We start from the raw sequence: 22,176 nt of genomic DNA on the forward strand, positions 1-22,176 counted from the left end.
GCAGTCTATGAAGGTGCTGCTTGATATGTACAGAAGGAGAAAGTCTAGGACGGATAGGCAGAACCTTTACTTAAGTGAAAGGTGGACCCAGGCTATTGGAGGCTCCTAACCCTTCCCCTTGAATGTACGTTTTACCCTGTTCTCACAGTTGAAGCCATTTTCAAGGGTTCAGTCTTGAGAGAGAAAGGTGTTGTTGAGACCATCTGGACAGTATACATGACAGAACCCAGTCAAGACCTCTACAGAAACTTCTCAAATTCTGGTGGGTGGGTGCAGAGATCTACTCATATTGAAGCTGCCCATAACAAGCCTCATGGATAAGTTCTCTTGCTTATTAAACCCGCCACCTACCAATCTAAATGGCCTTTCAGGGACCAGTTTACAAATTATACTGATTAAATTAGTTTACTAGTTGTCTGTCAACCTTCGAATGTCTTCATTCAACGCAGGAGGAAGATATGCAGCCAAGGTTATCACATGAACCTCCATGATATTCCAGAACCAGTTGAAAGCTGGTCAAGAACTTAAAAATAGTAACGTCGGACAACTGGTAACAAAGATGGCTTCCTAGAACAGGCACTGAGTGTAAAAACACTTGAATTGAAAGTGAAGGCAAACAGTGAGCATCTAAGGTAGTAGAAATTCTCAGTGATAAGGGGCAAGGTGGCCTCTCCTATGGATGACAGTCAACCTCTTTACCTCGACACTCTAATAATGCCTTTAAAGGCTTATAAACAGCTATGATGTTAAGAAATTAAATTATTAACAGTCTTAATAACCCATGGTCTTTCTCAAACCAAAGCTGTTCTGGTTAAAGTACTGCTCGATGCCTAAAATTCTAATATTCAGGAGCGCACACTGAGCCCCTAATGACATTATTCTTTGGAGTCCACGAGTTTTCAGGCTGATTGTATTGAAACCCTCCCATCAAAGGGGAGGACAGTTCATTTTTTGCATTTAGATAAACATATGCAGTGTTGCTGCCAGCACCAGCTACAATAAGTTTCCAGAATGTCATTTCTATTAACAGGGTATCCTACACAGCATTACTAGTAATCTATGGGCATATTTTTTACATCAATATATATAGCAATGGATTCCCTCCTATAGAATTCACTGGTCACCACCCAGAAGCCAGTTGAGTTGATGGTTGATAAGCTTATTGAGACCTCATTTATGATATTACTCTGGAAGACAATATGCTGAGAAACCGAAGTGCCATCCAGTAATATGGCTTAAATCATAAGGTAAAATTCAGTGTTTCTTACAGTCTGAATACACAAATTAAGAAACCAAGGTAGTGAGGAGAGTGAGAGTGTCCTAACATACAGGTACATTTAACAATCCCACAGGAAACAATTTTTGCTGATTCCCACAATCTTTAACTCCATTGGTTTGGAGATTTTAGCCCCCATTGGAAAAAGGCTTCAATAGGAAAGATGGCCGTAGTTTTGACAAGTTGGAAGCTAGGTTATTCCCCTAGTCATTTTAGAATTCCTATGCCCCGGAACCAACAGGCAGAAAAGGAGCTGACTTTATTGACTATTGTGATTGATCTGGATTATCAGGAAGAAACAGGATTGTAGCTACATAATTTAGGGAAAAATAATCATATTTGGAATTGAAGGGAGTCACTGAGGATTTTATGGTTAATAGTTCTACTAATGAAAAATTCTGGCAGCATAATAAAAAGAAAGATACTGAAGAATCATACCCTGCATAATGATTTTTTGGGTCACCTCTCCAGGAACAAACAAAACACCTGTCTAGGTGGTAGAAGACTATAAATGCAAAGGGGATTGGGTGGTTGAAGAAGACAAATTCAAAATTCATGAAGTGGGAATCATGCAAAATATGCTTTAAATTCATTATTTCCTTTTTCACCAATTTTAACCCTTACTACCTTTGATTTTCAATCAAAGATGATTGCTGATCTCAAGGCTTCCTTCTTTATGTGTTTGCTTTTTGGTTTTTGATAACTGCTACTCCCCCTGTTCCCTCCAGTTACAACTAAGTACATGTGACTTACTTATCCCTTTCCTCCACCTACACCTCCTCACACTTTGTGAATAGTACTTTTATTAAAACTTTCCTGAATTATTGTAATTTAAGTTGTCACCTGCCTCATGTTGGAACCTCGACTAATATTTCCTGTTATTATTATACGGATGTGAAATACCTCAAGTTTGCCAACAGAATAGATCTATCTTTTTTTTTAATTGTAACCTTTATTCACTTTTGAGAGACAGAGTGTAAGTGGGGAGGGGCAGAGAGAGAGAGGGAGACACAGAATCTGAAGCAGGCTCCAGGCTCCAAGCTGTCAGCACAGAGCCTGACGCAGGGCTTGAATTCATGATCGAGAGATCATGACCTGAGCCCAAGTCAGTGCTTAACCGACGGAGCCACCAAGGTGCCCCTATCTTTGGAGTTTTATAACAATGACTGGAATAGCTGTGCTGTAGAATATTTATTGTCAACTTTAGTCAATATTGCTAAATTGCTTTATTAAATGGTGATAGGTATAATTCATATCCCTTAAAAGTATACAAGATTCTACATTAAGTATCTTCGTCAAAACTCTGTGCTACAAAATGTTAACTTTCACACATATTGCATATGATAAAATTTTCTTCTAATTTGAAATCTCACTGGGGGTGCCTGGGTAGTCAGTGTCCGACTGTTGATTTCAGCTTAGGTCATGACCTCATGGTTTGGTTCATGAGATTGAGCCCCTTGTCAAGGCTCTGCACTGACAGTGTGGAGACTGCTTGGGATTCTGTTTCCCTCACTCTCTGCCCCTACCCAACTCCAACTCTCTGTCTCTCAGAATAAATAAATAAAACTGTAAAAAAAAAAAATCACTGTTGGGGTGCCTGGGTGGCTCAGTCGGTTGAGCGAACGACTTCGGCTCAGGTCACTATCTCGCGGTCGGTGAGTTTGAGCCCCATGTCGGGCTCTGTGCTGACAGCTCAGAGCCTGGAGCCTGTTTCAAATTCTGTGTCTCCCTCTTTCTGACCCTCCCCCGTTCATGCTCTGTCTCTTTCTGTCTCAAAAATAAATAAACGTTAAAAAAAATTTTTAAAAAAATCACTGAAAATAACTTCTTTTATTTTAAATTTTAATATATAATTATTTCCTTTACTGTGGTGTGTGTATGCATTTTTAATCTTTTCAAATAAATTGTTCAGAACAAGACTATAAAAGATTTTTACAAGATTTTGAAGTTTGCTTCTTTTTATTATGTATGTATGTATGTATGTATGTGTGTATTTATTTTAAGACAGCATGAGCAAGGGGGATGGGGAGAAAGAGAGAGAAAATCTTCAGCAGGCCTCATGATCAGTACAGAGCTCAACACGTGGTTCAGTCCCATAACCCTGGTATCAGACCTGATATGAAATCAAGAGTCAGACACTCGAGCGACTAAGCCACCCAGCTGCCTCTGAAGTTTGCTTCTTTTTAAAGAAATCTGTCAGGCCTAATGTCATAAAAGTATTCCCTACATAATAGTCTTATATTTTCTTGCAAATATTTTTGTAATTTTTTTTTTTTACATTTATTTATTTTTGAGAGACAGAGAGAGAGAGACAGAGCACAAGCGGGGGAGGGGCAGAGAGAGAAGGAGACACAGAATCTGAAGCAGGCTCCGGGCTCCGAGCTGTCAGCACAGAGCTTAATGCGGGGCTTGAACTCAAACCATGAGATCGGGACCTGAGCTGAAGTCGGACGCTTCACCGACTGAGCCACCCAGGCGCCCCTTGCAAATATTTTTTATATTTATAATTTTAATATATATAAAAGGTTTATATTTTGAAAAATAAATACCAGGTGTGCTATGTATTGTCTCAACGTTACTCATTTGAAATGCCATATCCATCATGTATCAAAATTTCATTTATGTGTGAGATCTGAGTACTGTGTTTTATTGTTTTACGTACTAAAACTTCACAATATCATAATAATGTCCTCTTTTGATATTTTTGCCTACAATCTAGAAATTTTTCCAATCATTTTGTTTTTTTTTTCCAGTTTCGGCTTTCAGCTATATTATCTTGTTTTCTTCTTTTTTCAGTTTCTACTGCCAGCGATTAACCTCCTTTGTTCTCTAAAGGTTATATGTTAATGCTTTTAAACTTAGTATTGCAATTTCTTCTCTCTTGTGAACAACTTGCCTTATCTTAAAGCATACCCAGACTTCTTTTTACGTTTATTTTGTCTTGATTTAGATTGTTTTCTCCAGGCATTTACTGAGGTTTCTTCAATCCTTTTTTGTTGTTGCTGCCACTGGTTTTCTTTGCCTTTTGTGGTAGAGGCTTTCCTACTTTCCTCAGCTACCTGGCTATCATTGTCCTTTGCAGCATGGACAGTGCTTATCGAATGGTGGACACTCTATAAGGTGAGGACATGAGTAGATGTGTTACTTTTGCCGGGGGGGATACTCTAGTATTCAGTGTTCTTAAACTTTTTATTTTTTCTCCTATCTTCTGATTAGAGAATTTAAGACTGAGTCTATTGATTTTTGTAGACAAAGTCAGGCAGGTTGCTGAGGGACAGAATATTCTTCATTTCTTGGGCCTGGTGATTTCACCATCTCCTTAGAATCAAATCTCACCCTCCTGAAATGGCTGAAGTTCTCGTGCTCTGACTGCTTCCGAATGAGACTTTCCAGCCATCTAATTCAAATAGATCTTTTTTGTTTTTTCAACAAGTCGATAAAGACTTTGCTAGATCCAAGTTTTGTCAACTTTAATTCCCTTATATTTTCTTCTGCTTTCATAATTATCGTTCTCATTCTTTTATCAATTTCTATCTCTGGACCGTATCTTTGTATAATAAAATTACTATAAGTAATTCGAGGCAAGTTGTATTTGGTAAAAATCCTCTGTATTTCTTTAGTTCTTTTTAGATTAATTATTGTAATAGCAGGAATTTTGTAGGGTTACATTATCTATTTGACCATAAAGAATAAATTACATCTAGGATATGATTAAGACACAGACCTAGGTTTACAGTTTGTGACAACTATATTATCCTTGTGTATTTTTTTTTCTAGCTTTATGTTAAAAACATAGGTTTTGCTGAAAGTTTACCAGTATAGTTTCATGAAAATTATAGCCTTTAAAAATGCCAAAATACAAGTATTACTAATATACACAAAAAGATACAATTCTTTAGGAAGTATGTTTCCCATCCTTTCCTCTTTATCTTTTGAATATATAGAAAGCATGATTATGTAATATGATTTGTTATATCCCTAAACTTTTAAATATTTGGATAAAAATAAATGAGCTATATTTGGATACAGTTTCATTGAAATGAAGGAATCAACTTTTTTTAATCATTTAATAAACATTTCCTTTCCAAAAATATACCCTACATCACCAGCCACAAGTTTATTTTTAATTATGTTTTCCAAGATTTCAGAACTACTGTGTTTTGCTGTGCAATTTCAACTCAGTTTGTTTCAAAAGTAATACTATTATAAATTTATTCTGATTTCTATTTACCTTGGCAGAACACTTTGGTAAAATTGCAAACAGCAGTCAGAAGTGTCTTCTTTGTGTTGGTTAGTGAGACATCCCCTCCCCGCCAAAATCAACCCCTATTCCCAAAGGTCCTTAAACTGTGTAAGGGCACTCATGGTTTCAAACCTCAGAATTTCAGTTTATAAAGTTTTGGTTGACATTATGATTACAGGTTTAAGAAGTGTGATAACGGTATTAACATTTGAGCAGTCATGTTCCAACATGCTGTGGAAAGGAAATGGAGCATTTTCATACAAATTAAGAGAAATTTGCTCCTACTCTTAGTCATTGAGTAATTACAGCTAATCAGTCAGTCAATCATGACAGAGACATCTTTGGGAAATACTCCTAAAATAGCATTTAATTTTTTTTTTTTTCATTTGGCAAGGAGAGCTTCACTTTAAATATTAAAGTGAATCATTAATTTAACTATATAGAGTATGAATTATACATATTCACATCCCAAAAGAATCAGAAAATCAAACAGATAAAATAACGTTCAATTATTTTGTTTTCTAAAATTTTAATTAAAAATGTACATTAATTTTAAATTTTACAACTAAGTTTTATACATTGTTTTTGTTTTATTTCTATACACTAATTTCTTGAAGAATTTGATGTTTATTACCATTTTTTTCTTATGGAAATGGTGTATTAGTTTAGCATCTGAGATAAAATAACTTGTAAATTTGTCTACAAAGTTAATATAAACCAAAACAATCATGAGTAAATATGGTAAATCCTACACTAAATTTGAGATTTAGTTTGCAACCTAAAAGTAATAAATTCCTAAAAACTTTTAAAGTATTTTTTGCTTTACTGCCGTGTTTATCAGAAGTATTATTAAAATGTCAAATCATTTGTATAGTCAAAACAATAGTCTTTTTTTGTTGTTTTTGTTACCTGACATGCCCACTGGAGCATTTTAGTTATTCTTGTTAGAAAGGTAAGTTAATTAAATCGTTAAGAAGTTGGTTCCTTTTCTTTTTCATGAAACTTAAGAAAAAAATAAACTAATGGGAAAAGATGTATGTTTTTGTCATTTAAATATACCTAATACATTAAAAAAAACATAATTCTTCTAACAAGCAAAATAAAGAAACGTTTCCCCCTAGGAAAATTATTTCATTACATTTTATTCCTGACAATACATCCTAAATATCTAAACAGGTTAATGTGGATGAATAATATTCATATTTTTAATTTTGCATAGTATTTTGTAGTATAGACGAGCTATCATTTTACCCAATGAATCTCTACCGATGGCAATGAAGAATATTACATTAGTTTTACTACTAAAAATAACAGTATAGTAAGCATTCATGTTGTTATAGACAGAATTGTGTCTTCCAAAATGTATATGATGAAGTTCCAAACCACAGTCACTCAGAATTTTCCTGTATTTGGATATATATATATATATATATATAATATTTATTATATATAATAAATATATAAAAAATTATATATATAATATATATAATTATATATCCCTGGGATCCTGACCTGAGCCCACATCAAGATTTGGATGACCAACCGATTGAGCCACACAGGCACCTCTGGAGTTGGCTTTTTAATTTAGTAATTAATACACTATGGCAGGGGTCCTTAGAAGAAGAGATTAGGATGTAGGCATGCACGGGGAAAATCATATGAAGATGCAAGGAAAAGATGGACAACTACAAGCCAAGGAAAGAGGACTCAGAAGAAACCAACCATCCAACCATGCTTATGCTTTTTTTTATATATATATTTTTATTAAAAAATTTTTTAATGTTTTATTTATTTTTGAGACAGAGAGAGACAGAGCATGAGCAGGGGAGGGGCAGAGAGAGAGGGAGACACAGAATCCAAAGCAAGCTCCAGGCTCTGAGCTGTCAGCACAGAGCCTGATGCAGGGCTCGAACCCACGAACTGTGAGATCATGACCTGAGCCAAAGTCAGATGCTCAACCCACCGAGCCACCCAGGTGCCCCAACCATGCCTTTGCTTTTATCTCAACCTTATACACTCCAAACTGGTGAGAAAATACATCGAAATTTTTTAAGCTATCCAGTCTGTGGTACTTTGTTTTGGCAGCCCTAACAAGCTAATATATATGTATATTATTTTTACAATATATGCATTTATTTTATTGTATTGATATTTCTATAAAGAAGAGTTTTAAAAAAAGAGTTTCAATAGAGAGTTATTAGGTCAGTTGGTCTATATATTTAATTTCAACAGGCATGGGGAGATTACTTTCTCAAATATTTATAATAATATATAATGCAAATAAATATATTACTTTCCTTAGGGTTTTTTTTTTCATTTTAAAATTCTAGGGGTTCCTGGCTTGCTGCTCAGTTGGTAGAGCATGTGACTGTTGATCTCACGGTTGTGAGTTCAAATTCCATGTTTCATTTAAAAAATGAAAAAAAAAATCTACTAGTTTAATTATTAAAGGTTGATACTCATTCACTTATATGCGTACACATACATATATATTTAACACATACAAATTATGTATATGTACAACCTTAATTTCCTTTTCCAGTTACTAATGATTACAATGAACAGTTATATTTGCTAGCCATGTGGATATTTTCCTTGTTTTAGTCGACTGCTGGGCATTCACATCATTTGCAGTTTTTCTTGGATAGTATTTGCTGTGTTTCTTTTCCCATTGTTTTTTCTTCTTGAAAAAGAAACAAAGGAAACCAGGACAAGAAGTTGTTAAACAAGAGGCTGAGAGAAGTCTCAATGCAGAGTTTCAAGGCAGTGAGTGTATCTTTTCCTTTATTTCATAAAGAGACAAAAGTACAAATCAGGTTCTCACAGTAAATAAGTAAGTGATATCATATGTTATAATCATATATATTCCACATTTGGAAAATGCACTCAAGGTTGACTTTAAAAGTACTTTTTTGGCTTTCAACTTCTATGTTCATAGAGTTGAGTATTTGTATGGTAGATTAGTTTTGTGCAGTAATAATAAGTAGGTAATTTACTATTGAATCTATTCAGTAGTAACATATAATTTTTCAGAGCAATAACTACAGTGTTATTTATGTAGGTTTAATATGCAAAATGGTAATTTGTGTTTGAATTATCACCTAGGAAAATTAAGCTACAATCTAATGGTTTTTGCTGACATTTAATTTCACAATAACTGATTACAGTATTATAGTCCATTATATTTTTGAACCCATTATAGCTTTATAGTATTATAAATAATTAATCTTTTTTTCCACTGGTTCTTATGGTATATAAATATTCTATAGTATGCTTGCATAGCAACTGTTCTTTTCATGTTAACATAATTTATCTCATTTTACATATTAATGCCTTATTATATCCTTAAATATTCAACTAGTGTTTTAATTTAACGCTACCAGTAATGTTTTTCTATATTATTTTCTTTTTAATTTATATAAGGGGGAACATTTAATGCATTCATATGAAACACACGTTGATATCTGGCAACTCTATGCTCACTGAAATGTAAATGCAACAAAGACATTTGTAAATTATGACATTGATTTAGTTACATCTTTATTTCAACTAGAATTTAAATAATACCATTTTGCTATTTCAATATTTTGGTGCTGGATTTCATTAAACTCTAAATAAATGTTACTTATACCTCTACAGTTTACATATGGAATAAAGAAACAACGCTATTCTGTTTTGAAACAATCTGTTATAGATTTTATAGGAAACTTCCATGGAAACTGTCTACCTAAGTTTTACATTAAGAATACAATTCGTGAGGTGCCTGGGTGGCTCAGTTGGTTAAGCATCTGATACTTGATTTCAGCTCAGGTCTTAATCTCGGAGTTATGAGTTCAAGCCCTGTGTTGGGTTCTGCACTAGGTGTGAATCCTGCCAAAACAAACAAACAAACAAACAAGCAAACAAAACAATTCTAAGGGTACCTCGGTGGCTCAAACATCCAACTCTTGATTTTGGTCCGGATCATAATCTCATGGTGTGAGATCGAGCTCCATGTTGTCCACTCCATTCTGGGTGACACTCTCCCTCTGTCCCTCCTCTGCTCACCCTCTCTTTCTCAAAAAAAAAAAATAAATAAATAAATAAATAAATAAATAAATAAAAATAAAAATAAAAAAAAAGGAAAATAAAAGAAAAAAGAATAGAATTTTAAGGTTAACTTCTAATTTAACTACTTTAAATTAAAGCTGCACGTTACCAGATGATCCAATAGCATCATAGTAACATATGTAATAATAATAAGCATTTTCATACTTACTGTCTAATTTTCAGAAATTACACATATCACTAATTTCTTCTATAAATTTATTGTATTAATTCATTAGTCCTTCTTGTGTTTATTTATATTTATTAGCCACAATATTTTAATCAGTTAGACCATATCTCTTTTGTATTATTTTTTCAAATTATCATTAGTATGTATATTTCCTTCTTTCACATTAAAAGTCAAATGTATTATCAAAGTAATTATCCATTTTTGCAATCTGTCTATTCCAAAAATTATTACTGTAACAACCTTTTATCATTTTTAACAACCCTTTTTGAAATTTTGATTTTCAATATAAGCCAATTATTTATTGACATTCTCAAGTGGTGATGGATTTTGTACTTGTTTCAGAGAAATAGGCAGAAAGTAGAGCATGAAGTTAAACCCTGTTTGAAACTGGCTCTTGGGCTAGAAAATCTGCTCTGTTACTGTGAGGACATTGCAAATAAAAATGCATTGAATGTGGCCAATACTGTTTTATGAGAAAAAAAAAATTAATGTTTATTGATTTTTGAGAGAGAGAGAGAGAGAGAGTGAGCAGGGGATCAGCAGAGAAAGAAGGAGACAGAGGATCCAAAGTGGGCTCTGTGCTGATAGCAGAGAGCCCAATGTGGGGCTCGATCTCATGAACCATGAAATCATGAGGGGTTCGATCTCATGAACCATGAAATCATGACCTGAGCTGAAGTCAGACGCTTAACTGACTTTGCCACCCAAGTACCCCAAGAAACAAAATGTTAATGATTTTACTACTTCTTATGCCGCAAACATTAATAATAAATGGCTGTAAGTAAGAAACAAACCAGCAAACAAGTAAGAATTGCCTTGAAGGAATGTTTGCTGTGCGACCTCTAAATTATTATCAGAAAATCAAAGGGGTAAAGTAATTTACCTACAGAGAACCAGTGATGATGTAGACACTGGAATTAAACAAACAAACGAAAAAACAAACAAAACATTTTTAAATGGGGAGAGATGAGGTCTCTGGGGGGACAGTTGGTTAAGCAAGAGTCTTGCTTTCAGTTCAGGTCATGATCTCAGGGTTCTGAGATCCAGGCCCATGTCAGGCTCTGAGCTGTTTTGTGCAGATCCTGCTTGTGATTGTGTCTCTCCCTGTCTCTCTCTGCCCTTTCCCTGCTCCTGCACACGTACACACACTCTCTCTCTCTCAAAAGAAATAAATAGACATTTAAAAATATTAAAAAAAATAAAATGAGGAAAGATAAGCAAAAAGTGTAATAAGTTGGGGTATATCAAAAGAGAAGTAGAATATATAAAAATGCAATAAAATAAAATTAAAACAATAATTATTAAACAAACAATGTAGTAGAAGAAAGTTCAGAGAAACTGATAACTAGTTAAAGGAGAAATTTTAAAACAGGTAAACAAAATATTCTTTAAAGGGTTTTTATTGCATATAGGACAAGTATACTGAGTGGATTCATAAAAAACAAAAGAAGTAGAACTTAATATCTTCTCCATAATTAGACTGCATTTTGATCGAGGTTCTACTTTTTTTTTTAATTTTTTTTAATGTTTTATTTTATTTTTGAGACAGAGAGAGACAGAGCATGAACGGGGGAGGGTTAGAGAGAGAGGGAGACACAGAATCTGAAACAGGCTCCAGGCTCTGAGCTGTCAGCACAGAGTCCGACGCGGGGCTCGAACTCCCGGACGGTGAGATCATGACCTGAGCCGAAGTCGGAAGCTCAAGCGACTGAGCCACCCAGGCGCCCCTCGAGGCTCTACTTCTTACTCTGCTTTTCCACTCTCTCCTTCAGTTTTCTCATTTATAAATGGTAATAATATAACTAATTCATATCTTTTTTGGAGGATCATCGCTTAACGTATGTAAACGTTGAAAACTGGTTAGCATGTAATAAACAACCAATGCATTTTGTTACTTTTTTTTTTTTTTACTGTTATGCTCTGGCTTCTGCTTTCTGTATTCTACTGCATATTACAATACTGAAGATAGATGATAATTCTTAAATGTTAATTTCCAAGATAAGATTATTTTCTGCATGTTTTTATGCAGTGTTGTTTCTTCAAGTTACAATATCCTTAGAGTTAAAACATTATATTTCATAGCAAAACTAACCTGTACATTTACGGATTACAAGGCAAAACTAAATAAAAATTTTAAGAGAAAATTCACATGGCATTTCACCTTACCACCGAGCCTCTTTGGGGTATTCAACAACGGTAATAAGAATTTGATTTAACTCTGCTCTGTCCCTCAGAAGCACAGTTAAACCTTACTCAATTTCCTGTCTGAGCACTTCTGGCATGATTGTCTCTCTCTTTTAGAATGCACGATGCTGAATGAAAAATTGTAAAGTTTACATATTTTTCTATCCTGACCACTCTGTACCAGAATATCCTCAGAAGTGTGTATTGAAAACAAATGAATGAATGAATGAATGAATGCTTGAATGAATGAAGCTTTAGAGGAGATAAATCCAAAATGAAAAAACCAAGGTATCTTTGCAGTCACTAGCTCTAATTATGTCTTATCTGTTTGAAGAAACTTCAAAAAACTTTCTCATGCACCCATCCTGCTTTAATCTTTTGTATTTAAAAAATGGAAATCTGGACTCATCACATTAATTTCTTTGAGAATTACTAACTGAGGTCCTATAATTATACACACAAGGTATTATGTTAAGTGCTCTTCTAAGGAAATGTTAAGAAAAATCTTCTAACCTTGAAGAGGGATTGAGAGGCTGCAAATGAGAAACTATTTCCTAACCTAACAAGACCTTACCTCTTTACATTTCTTTCCTATTTAAAGTACACACTGGCCACTTTTTTCAGCCCCTCTCTTTCTTGCAGTCATACACAGTTAAGAGCAATTAGCTGATGTTTTCAGTATTCTACCTGGAGATCCTCTGAGTCAAACTCAGATGTTTACGATACAGCTTCGATCATTAAAATTTCCTGTTAAAAGTTTCACCAGCTGCTGTGCTATTACATATCACAGGTTTCCATTTTACCAGCCTCCAATTACATCTTCACACTTTTGCAGACTTCACTAATGATGGACTTTGCATGTTTCAACCTCTGCCCATTGAAAGTCAGGGAGTCAATGCCATATATTCTAGGTTTCTGTTATGACATCATCCCCCGCTGAACAATTCCTGAATCAGGTAGCTATTGCTGTATAACAAACATGCCCAAACTCAGTTTAAAAAAAAAAAGTTTTTCATTCAAAGCCATAGGTAAGTTGGAAATCTTCTATGTGCGATTATGTGGAGAAGGATCCAGCAGTCTGAATGGAGACCATTCTAGACCAGCTCTCCTTCTAACAGAGAGGCCCTACCAGATGGACCGGACCACTCACTTGACCTACACTTAATTGCTAACTTGGAAGAAAACTTGTGTAGAAATGTTAGCAATTCCTGGAGGTCATTTTAGGCTACTGACATTTAAGATAGCTTTTATAAAGCAATAGCTAGCAAATTCATCCCTCCAAATTGAAATATTTTGTAAGAATTTTTCTTCTTAAAAAATGTTCTCAAATTATAGGCTAAAGTATAATGCAAAAAAAAGAGAAAGAGTAAGCCTGCAATGAATATTTAATTGGTGAATATGTTGGCCCAATCAGTAGTACTGAGAGGGATTTAGGGCAAAAAAAAAAAAAAAGAAAGAAAGAAAAGAAAAAAGAAAAGAAAGAAAGAAAGCATAGAAGCTCCTGAGTGGCTCAGTCAGTTAAGCGACCGACTCTTGATTTCCGCTCAGGTGATGATCTCACGGTGGAATCAAGCCCCATCTGGGGGGGGGTGGGGGGGGCTCTGCATTGACAGCACAGAACCTGCTTGGGATTCTTTCTCTCTCCCCCCCCTCTGCCCCACCACTGCTGACATTCTCTCGCTCTTAAAAAAAAAAAAAAAAAGAATAAAAATGAAAGCATAGCTTAATATTCAGTACCTTACAAAACATGTATTTTACTGGATTTCGAAATATTAAATGGATTTTGATAAAACACAAATCCAATTCTTTAGTTTTATTTATTTTTGAGGGGGGGGTGGGGGAGGAACAGAGAGAATGGGAGACACAGAATCCAAAAAACAGGCTCCAGACTACACAGAACCTGATGAGGAGTTCGAACTCAGGAACAAGTACAACATGACCTGAGAAAAAGTTGGAAGCTTGACCTACTGAACTACCCAGGCATCCTTTTTTTAAAAAAAAAATTTTAATCTTTATTTATTTTTGAGAGAGAGACAGAATATACAAATCCAGTTCTTAATAAAGTAGCAATAAATATATAATTGATTGAGATAATAATATTATAATTACTTACTGACATTTCTTTCCAGGGTTTTTCTAGGCATTTTAAAATATGCAAGTAAAAGAAAAACCTCCATAAGGAGGTCAAGGTCAGAAACTTTTTAAAAAAAATGTATGTAAGTAATGACAATGCAATTTTTAAATAAATCTATGTGTAAAATAGAGAAACAACAATTTGAAAACAACATGTAATTTTCAAAGAACCAATTCATGTAAAAGATTTGCCTATTTTGGATCCTGCTTTATCTTTAAGGCTTAGAATTCTGACTGACAGAAGGAGGGCGCTTGTTGGGACGAGCACTGGGTGTTATTTGCAAGTGATGCATCACTAAATTCTACTCCTGAAATCATTATTACACTATATGTTAACTAACTTGGATTTAAATAAAATTTTAAAAATTTAAAAAGAAAAGAATTCTGACTGACACATTGTAGGTACTCAATACTTTTTTGGTTGAATGAATAAATGAATTGCAAGAAATGGTAAAAAAAAAATTGTAGTACTGACTTTATTTTTCTTCCAGGAGACGGCTAAAGATTGCCATTTAATTCTACCTAATATTTTCAAGAACGTGAGGGGAAAAGACAGTCATGTTCAAATGCCATTGCTAAGTGATTTGTCATTTTTTTTTCAAAGTTCAAAATGTATGTTCTTGGGGAATGTAAGAAAATGTCAACTGGAACTTGTGGTAAGAGAAATTCAAACAATAGAGTATCTTCTCACGGAGGTGAGGCTGTGATGCAAAAGACCCTTGATGTGTCAGGAACCTCAGTAAGTTCTAGAAGACAAAATAAAACATAGAGTCAAAGGAAAATAAATAATACATAAAGGTATTCTAATGACTCCAGCAAGATTCTTAATGTATATTAAATATTTGTTAAAATTCTAAGTCTTTCGGAGCGCTTGGGTGGCTCAGTCTGTTAAGCGTCAGACTTCCACTCAGGTCATGATCTCACCGTTTGTGGGTTTGAACCCTGTGTCAGGGTCTGAGCTGACAGCTCAGAGCCTGGAGCCCGGAGTCGGCTTCGGATTCTTTGTCTCCCTCTCTCTCTGCCCCTCCTCTGCTCACGCTATGCGTGTGTGTGTGTGTGTGTGTGTGTGTCTCAAAAATAAATAAACATTAAATGTTTTTTTTTTTTTTTTAATTTTTTTTTCAACGTTTTTTATTTTATTTTTGGGACAGAGAGAGACAGAGCATGAATGGGGGAGGAGCAGAGAGAGAGGGAGACACAGAATCGGAAACAGGCTCTAGGCTCCGAGCCATCAGCCCAGAGCCTGACGCGGGGCTCGAACTCACAGACCGCGAGATCGTGACCTGGCTGAAGTGGGACGCTTAACCGACTGCGCCACCCAGGCGCCCCTAAATGTTTTTTTTAACAAAATAAAACTCTAAGTCTCTCAAGGTAGAGGGTACTTTTAGAATGTATTGCCATCCTTTATTTCCTTAGCCAAAGAATGATTAGGCTTAGTTTAGTTTACAACTTAATAACCATTGCAGGGATTTTTATAACTGTAATTTGAAAGACATGAATCTTATTTCATTATAATTATCTTTATGCTTAAACACACTATTTAATTATTTAGAGTAAAATTAAAATTAAGACAGATTGATTACTACATATCATGCAAATTTCAGTAAAATTTCTAGTGGTATGTTTCTAAAGGTAAAATTTCTAAAGGACTAGAAATGTCTTTAGATTGTTAATAAGACACACACTGAGTGAACTATCCGACTGAAATTTGATGAGTATGTTGGATCCAGTTTTGAACAAGCCAACTGAAATTTGGTTACAATTAATCTTTTTAAGTTACCCTCAAGCGTGTTTCATTCATGAAGTCATACAATAGACGACTGGCTCGAATATCTACAAGAATCTGAAAAATCGCACAAAATATAATGTGCTTGTAAATTCTATGTTTCTGAATTAAAATGGCAAGATTATCAGGGGAGTAAAGCACGGAAGGAAAAACAGTGCATTTGTTATTTGATAAAAACCTAAATTATCATACTACAAAAAATAACTTCAAGAGAACAGTTTCTTAATTGGTTGATCAGAGTCACCCACGAACAGGGTATCTGTGTGTGTATAATGCTTCCATCTACCAGGCAAGTCTGGCTTCTGCAGTCAAGTTCTTCATGAAAATCATCACTTAGCCTGCAGCTGGCCACAGTTATCTACTGCAGGAAAATTAGCCCTTTCACTGTCATTTATTAAGAACCTATCGACATGAGGCATTTTGTTCTTGGTGTTACAAAACTACCTTACGAAAATAATAGAAGGTTTCAAATGTTACTGTCTTTCTCTGTGCAGCCATTGAAGGTAATTAATATTTTAGCTAGACTGAAGTAAGCCATAAAGCAATGGATAAAAGCATTTTTATTTTTGCTTTGCTCCTAATAAAATAATATATGTTTATTGGAGGAGAAGACTCAGGAAGTGCACAAATGTATAAAGAATAAAACCTACCATAATCCTGTCATCGAGCAGCAGCCATAGGTAGTATATTTCCAGGGATTTTTTTCCTATTCATTTTAATATATGTGATTATAGTGAATATCAATCATAAATATTTCCCATGTAATTAATATTCATAACACACCTCTCTGCAAGATAAACTTCTTTTTTTAATGTTTATTTTATTTATTTTTGAGAGAGAGAGAGACAGAGAGAGACAAAGTGCGAGCAGGAAAGGAACAGAGAGAGAGGGAGACACAGAATCTGAAGCAGGATCCAGGCTCCGAGTTACAAAAACAGAGCCCAATGCGGGGCTCAAATCCATGAACTATGAGATCATGACCTGAGCTCAAGTTAGATGCTTAACTGAGCCGCCCAGGCACCCCTAAGATGAACTGTACAAGTGCATATATTGTGTTAAACTCATGAAGCTGTGTAGCATGCAGGGTAAATTTAGACTAAGGAGCTAGTCTGGAGGGGTGTGATCCTGGACTCTGTCTCCACCAGCTGAGGGTGTCAGCTTAGGGCTCAACGTTTCTTTGTCTCCATTTTCTTATCCATAAAATGGGAATAAAAAATAGTTCCTGTCTCATGGGCTTGTTACAAAGATGAGACACTGGCTAACTCATGCAAAACCCTTGAAATGCCTAACTTAAATCAAGAGATTTTAAGGCTTGTACTGTAGTATATATATCCAAATAGGGGCACTTGGGTGACCCAGTTGGTTAAGTGTCTGATTTTGATCTCAGCTCAGGTCTTGACCTCAGGGTGGTGAGTCCAACCCCACATTCGGCTCTGTGCTGGGTGTGAAGTCTACTTAAAAAAATTGTGTGTGTGTGTGTGTGTGTGTGTGTGTGTGTGTGTATACACACACACACACACACACGTACGTACATATATATCCATATATGTATATGGATATATGGATATATATTCCAATAGCTTTACAGAAACAGTTAACATCCTTTTCAGAAGTAATCTCACCAGTAGCAAGTGGGTTCACATACAGTATTGAGTATAACTGTTCATATAATAAATTAAAATGATGAAACTTAAAAATAACTAAAGCGTAACATTTTAACATCATGAATACAGTCTTAAACAGAGAAAGAAACTGGAAAAGATATCCAAATATGAGACCAAGAATATTGCCTATAACCAAGCTCCACAGAGTCAGATCTCTCCATCACTCTTCCTGTATTTCCGGATAAACCATAATTATACGTACATGATTTTAAATCAAGGCATCCTAATTCCTTCTCGGAGATGTCTACTAGCTCATTCTCATCCTCCCAAATTCACATGATCCAAGTAGTTGGAGGCACCAGTGATTTCATTTTGTGCTGTCTTGAAATTGTCTTAATGCGCTATGCCATTAGCACAAACCTCTTTCTTTATTATGCTCTGTAGCCTTTATTTATGGAGGAATATGGTCTTCTTTCTTACCACCAGGGACCTGTTGAGCTCTAGTGACTAATCGGCAGAACAGTGTGTTGACATGCACGTCTTCATGAAAAGCTTTGTATAGAAAAGCTACCCAAACCATTATTTCTATTTCCACTCACTCACTGTCAGCATCACTTTTCAATTGCCTGTCACGGGGACTTTCCCTCTCTCAGTCTTTTCTACCATCGTCTGAAACTGCCAGCAAGATCGCTCACATGCCAAATCCATGTGTACCAGTTCAGGCCAAGTTTGGAAATGCCTCAGTTGAGACATCATTGAAGTCCATTGAGCTGCAATGGGGCTATTAAGGCTGTATATCATTACTGAAAAGGATTCCGCTGAAACTTCTCCATGCATACATACTGTCTGGCTTCTGGGTTCATAAATTTTCAATATATTATACTGTACATGACACTTAAATGGCATTATTTAAACAAGTGTGCAAGTTCGCAGTATGTTTTGCAAGCAATCTATCCACTGCCCACAATATTCAATGCTATACCATTAGGGATATTTGAGGTTTCTCTACAGCGGAATTGGCTATAGTCTCTCACACCACTAATTTGTTTTTCTATACAAGAATCATTGTCAGATTGATAAGACTTCTAGGTTTGCTAGCCTATACATATTTTTTCTAGCATATTAGCTTATTATGAAATCACATTTTACCTAGTTTTAGTGAAATATCTTAAAATCATGAAGAATATGTCATTTTTTTCTTTTCCCTGATAAATATAAGTATTCCTACACAAGTCCAGTTCAGCCTAGCTTAACTTCCTTTAGCTGAGATTTAAAGCTTAGTTCACAGAGATTTTTAATTTTTTGAGAAACATTATGATGATATGGTTTGCATGCAGAAATAGAGATTTCCTACTATGGGTTCCTTTCATTTAATTTTATCAGAGTGTATCTGGTGAACTTTCTAGATTTTTGAGGCATAGGGTAACCATTTTTATATTCTATTTTTAAATGATATCTTCTTGGCACGAAGAACTTCTATGGCACAAATAAATATAAAACAATTAAAAAATAATTTTTAAAAACCCAGCAAGTACAATTAGCAATTTCTGATGTACCTGATAGATTCCAATTTGGGCATTAAAAATTACTAACTCAGCAGGGCTCACAGTCATGAGGAAGATGCCAAAATTCACGTGTAGATCATTAAATTTAATTATAAGTAGTGTTCTCCCCTCGGTTTCAGGATCTGTGTATTTTGGTGATGAAAGAAATGAAACAAATATTAACTTAGGATTATATAAAAATCCCTTTAGGACAATACCCCAGACTCCCAGGTGCATTTTCTCCCAAGGGGTACTATGATCAAGTCTTCAAGAGACCATGTTCCATTGTATAGTTCCAGGTTCTTCCGATGTATAACTTAAAATAGTGACCACTTAATCAATGGGAACTGACACATTGCTTTACATTTTTCTTATGAATTCCACCTTGTGTTCATATGTGGGATACCACAGATTGTGAGACTACAAGTAGGAACTACTGAAAGTGGGAAACTGAGAGCTGATATACATATGCTATTCAACAGAGTAGATAATAGTTCATCCTCTCATCTCCTACTTCTGTAACCTATAATGGAATCTACTTAGTAGCATTACCATTATAAAGGAAGTGATTGTCTCCTTTAGGTTATGGTATCTTAGAGTGTTTCCATGATGGGCACTTAGAACAGACTTTATGAAAGGAAGTTCATAATATTGAACACATACGATCTTTCTGGAATTCTTCCCACACTGTTCATGGGGCCATTAATCAAATCCTTGTATCATGAAAGAAAAAGTTGATTGATATCATAGGACAGATTATTAAGAATCTCTTCTGCAGTAGGGCATTTGGAAAGCATTTACATGGGTCACAGGAAAGGCAGTCTCAGGTAGTGTTTTGACATCTGCTCAGCCATGTGAGAATGGACCCTGAGTTTGTAACACTTTCTAACAGAGACATAAAGCGCTCACAGCCTGTGCTGGACTTATCGCTCTATGACACCTTGCCAGTGCTACATGTATTCCGAGCAAAGAGGGAATAGGGTCCTTTGCTTGCAGCATGACAGAGGTGCCTTGGCCATGGGACCTTGGCCATTAAAGACCAAATCCACTGCTGAACCTGATTTTGCTCTATCTCTCCTCCATGTGAGTCAAGTGTCTTTTCATCCAGTGCTGTGTGAGTGGGCTGATGTGAGGGACCGTTGCCCTTGAAGAAGTGAGACTTTTCCTCTGGAGGTTGTAACACATGTCACTCACTTGACAATGAAACACACATACTTCAAGACTGAAACACTTTCAAGAACATCATCTACATACATCTTCTTAGAGCCTATCTGCATATGTTCTTATTTAGTCCCAGACTATTTTTGTAAATTATTGCCAAAATATTATCATTTTATATCTTATTTCAGACCATCTATCCTTGGGGAAAAAGGGTCAGTGAAATCAAGTGCTCAACGTTCTGCTTAATGGGCATATTTTCTTGTTTACTCTCTTTCTCTGCCAGTCCTTGGCGGACCAAGACACCTTGAAAATCCATTTCCAGCTCAAATCAGCAAGCTATCTGCAGATACACAGTAGATCATTATTAATTTTCTTCAAAGGACAATTTATGAGTTTCCATCACAGGAAAATCTCCATCCCTTCTAAACTGCTTATACACTTTTATATCCATGAACACTTTCTTACAGCACCTATCATAGATGCAAATTTACATTTAGTTATTTGCTTATTTTATGGTTTGCTGGGTTTCTCACTAGTCTAAGACTCCTTTGGGCAGGGATGGGTTTGGTATATTTCACTATTGACTGTCTTGCACAAAATACTCAGTAGGGATTAACACACATTTATAAGGCTATGAAAATAAACCATAAATATACTACAGGTGTCATCAAAAGCTAATGATCACCATTCATGGAAAAATTGTCTATTTGTTTTTCTTTTAACATTCCTTCCACCTATAGACTACTTTAACTTGAAAGTTGAAAAGGACCATATAAGTTGCTTGGGTATAATTTCATAATGTGTTCTGATAACACTCCCAACCCTTTCCCTTCTTGTACCCTTGCACATTTTCGGTCATACAATCTTAATTTTGCACAATGGCTTTTCACAAAAGATTGTATTTAATGACAGTGTTTCTTTTATTTGTATTTTTTAAAGTTTGATATATTTTTAGATTTAAAAACTTTTTAAAATGGCAAATATGTCTATAAATCTTCACTTAGCTTCTCCAGTGTCAATATTTTATTCTATTGTGATGCACTTGCTCAGTGTTAACATTTGGAAACTAGTTATATAGATTTGGAATATAAATAAAGTCAGCCACTCCCTTCATTTGCTGGGTCTCCACATATCTCAGGCTTATTCATCAGAAACTATACGTAAAAGAAAGAAAATAATGTCCATTTGACCAACATTAGTGGATATTCAACATTTTCCGTTTTCATAATTTGTTTAAGACTGAATGTATTCCAAAGGATTTAATGACAGTTACCGTTGGACAAGGATAGTGGCTTTTAGTTACAAGAAACTTACAAACTTTAAATGTTAAAATGTGGAAGAATTAAGAAGTGCCGTTCTGTATCTCTATTTATCACTGTTCAAAAATGGCTCACTCCTAGAGTATAAATGGAAGGATATAAAGTAAGCCCAGCAGGACAGTGATCATAAACAGGCAGGCAGCAACCAGCGGCATGCCTTATTTACTTGCTATGATTTTTTACATTATTTTCATAAGGAAGATTATTCAAGGACAGTTGCTCTTAATCTCTATGGGGTGAATCATACACTCTCAAAATTGGATGATATTTATGGACACTTTTTGAAGAATAAATATACTTGCATACATATTCATTTAAATACACAAGTTTTCATAAAAATGACTGATTCTCTAAAGTCAAACTTGCAAGGAACAGAAGATTAAGGGGCCATATTGTGTTATTGGGCTATATATATGATTTTATAAGCACATGATTTTGGAATATTCCCCTCTGATTTAAAAACGGTATCATTGTGGGACATTTTCAAACCCACTACACAGGCTTCTAATTGCATTGCTCAAGAATCAGTAAACTACTGTATACTATAAAGGACATAGGACCTTGATATATACTAACTAGCCATCCACTCAAACTTGTTTAGAAGTAGATCAAAATAACTTGCTAACTTTAGTTGCTGATGGAAGGTAGAA

The 22,176-nt window shown here is 35.1% G+C and overlaps 1 long non-coding RNA gene across 1 annotated transcript in view; it reads right to left on the bottom strand.

The window, feature by feature from the left end:
• The window catches only part of LOC144614707 (uncharacterized), a 34,526-nt gene extending 21,678 nt beyond the window's left edge, over positions 1 to 12,848 (bottom strand). Inside the window, exons 1-2 of the long non-coding RNA XR_013552722.2 lie at positions 12,667 to 12,848; positions 9,443 to 9,571 (exon numbers count right to left, since the gene is read on the bottom strand). This is a non-coding gene — a long non-coding RNA (uncharacterized LOC144614707). The remainder of the gene's footprint in view (positions 1 to 9,442; positions 9,572 to 12,666) is intronic.
• Positions 12,849 to 22,176: the final 9,328 nt, after the last annotated feature.

Source organism: Panthera onca, chromosome A1 (genome assembly GCF_046562875.1).
Source record: "Panthera onca isolate mPanOnc1 chromosome A1, mPanOnc1 haplotype 2, whole genome shotgun sequence".
Classification (NCBI taxonomy): domain Eukaryota; kingdom Metazoa; phylum Chordata; class Mammalia; order Carnivora; family Felidae; genus Panthera; species Panthera onca.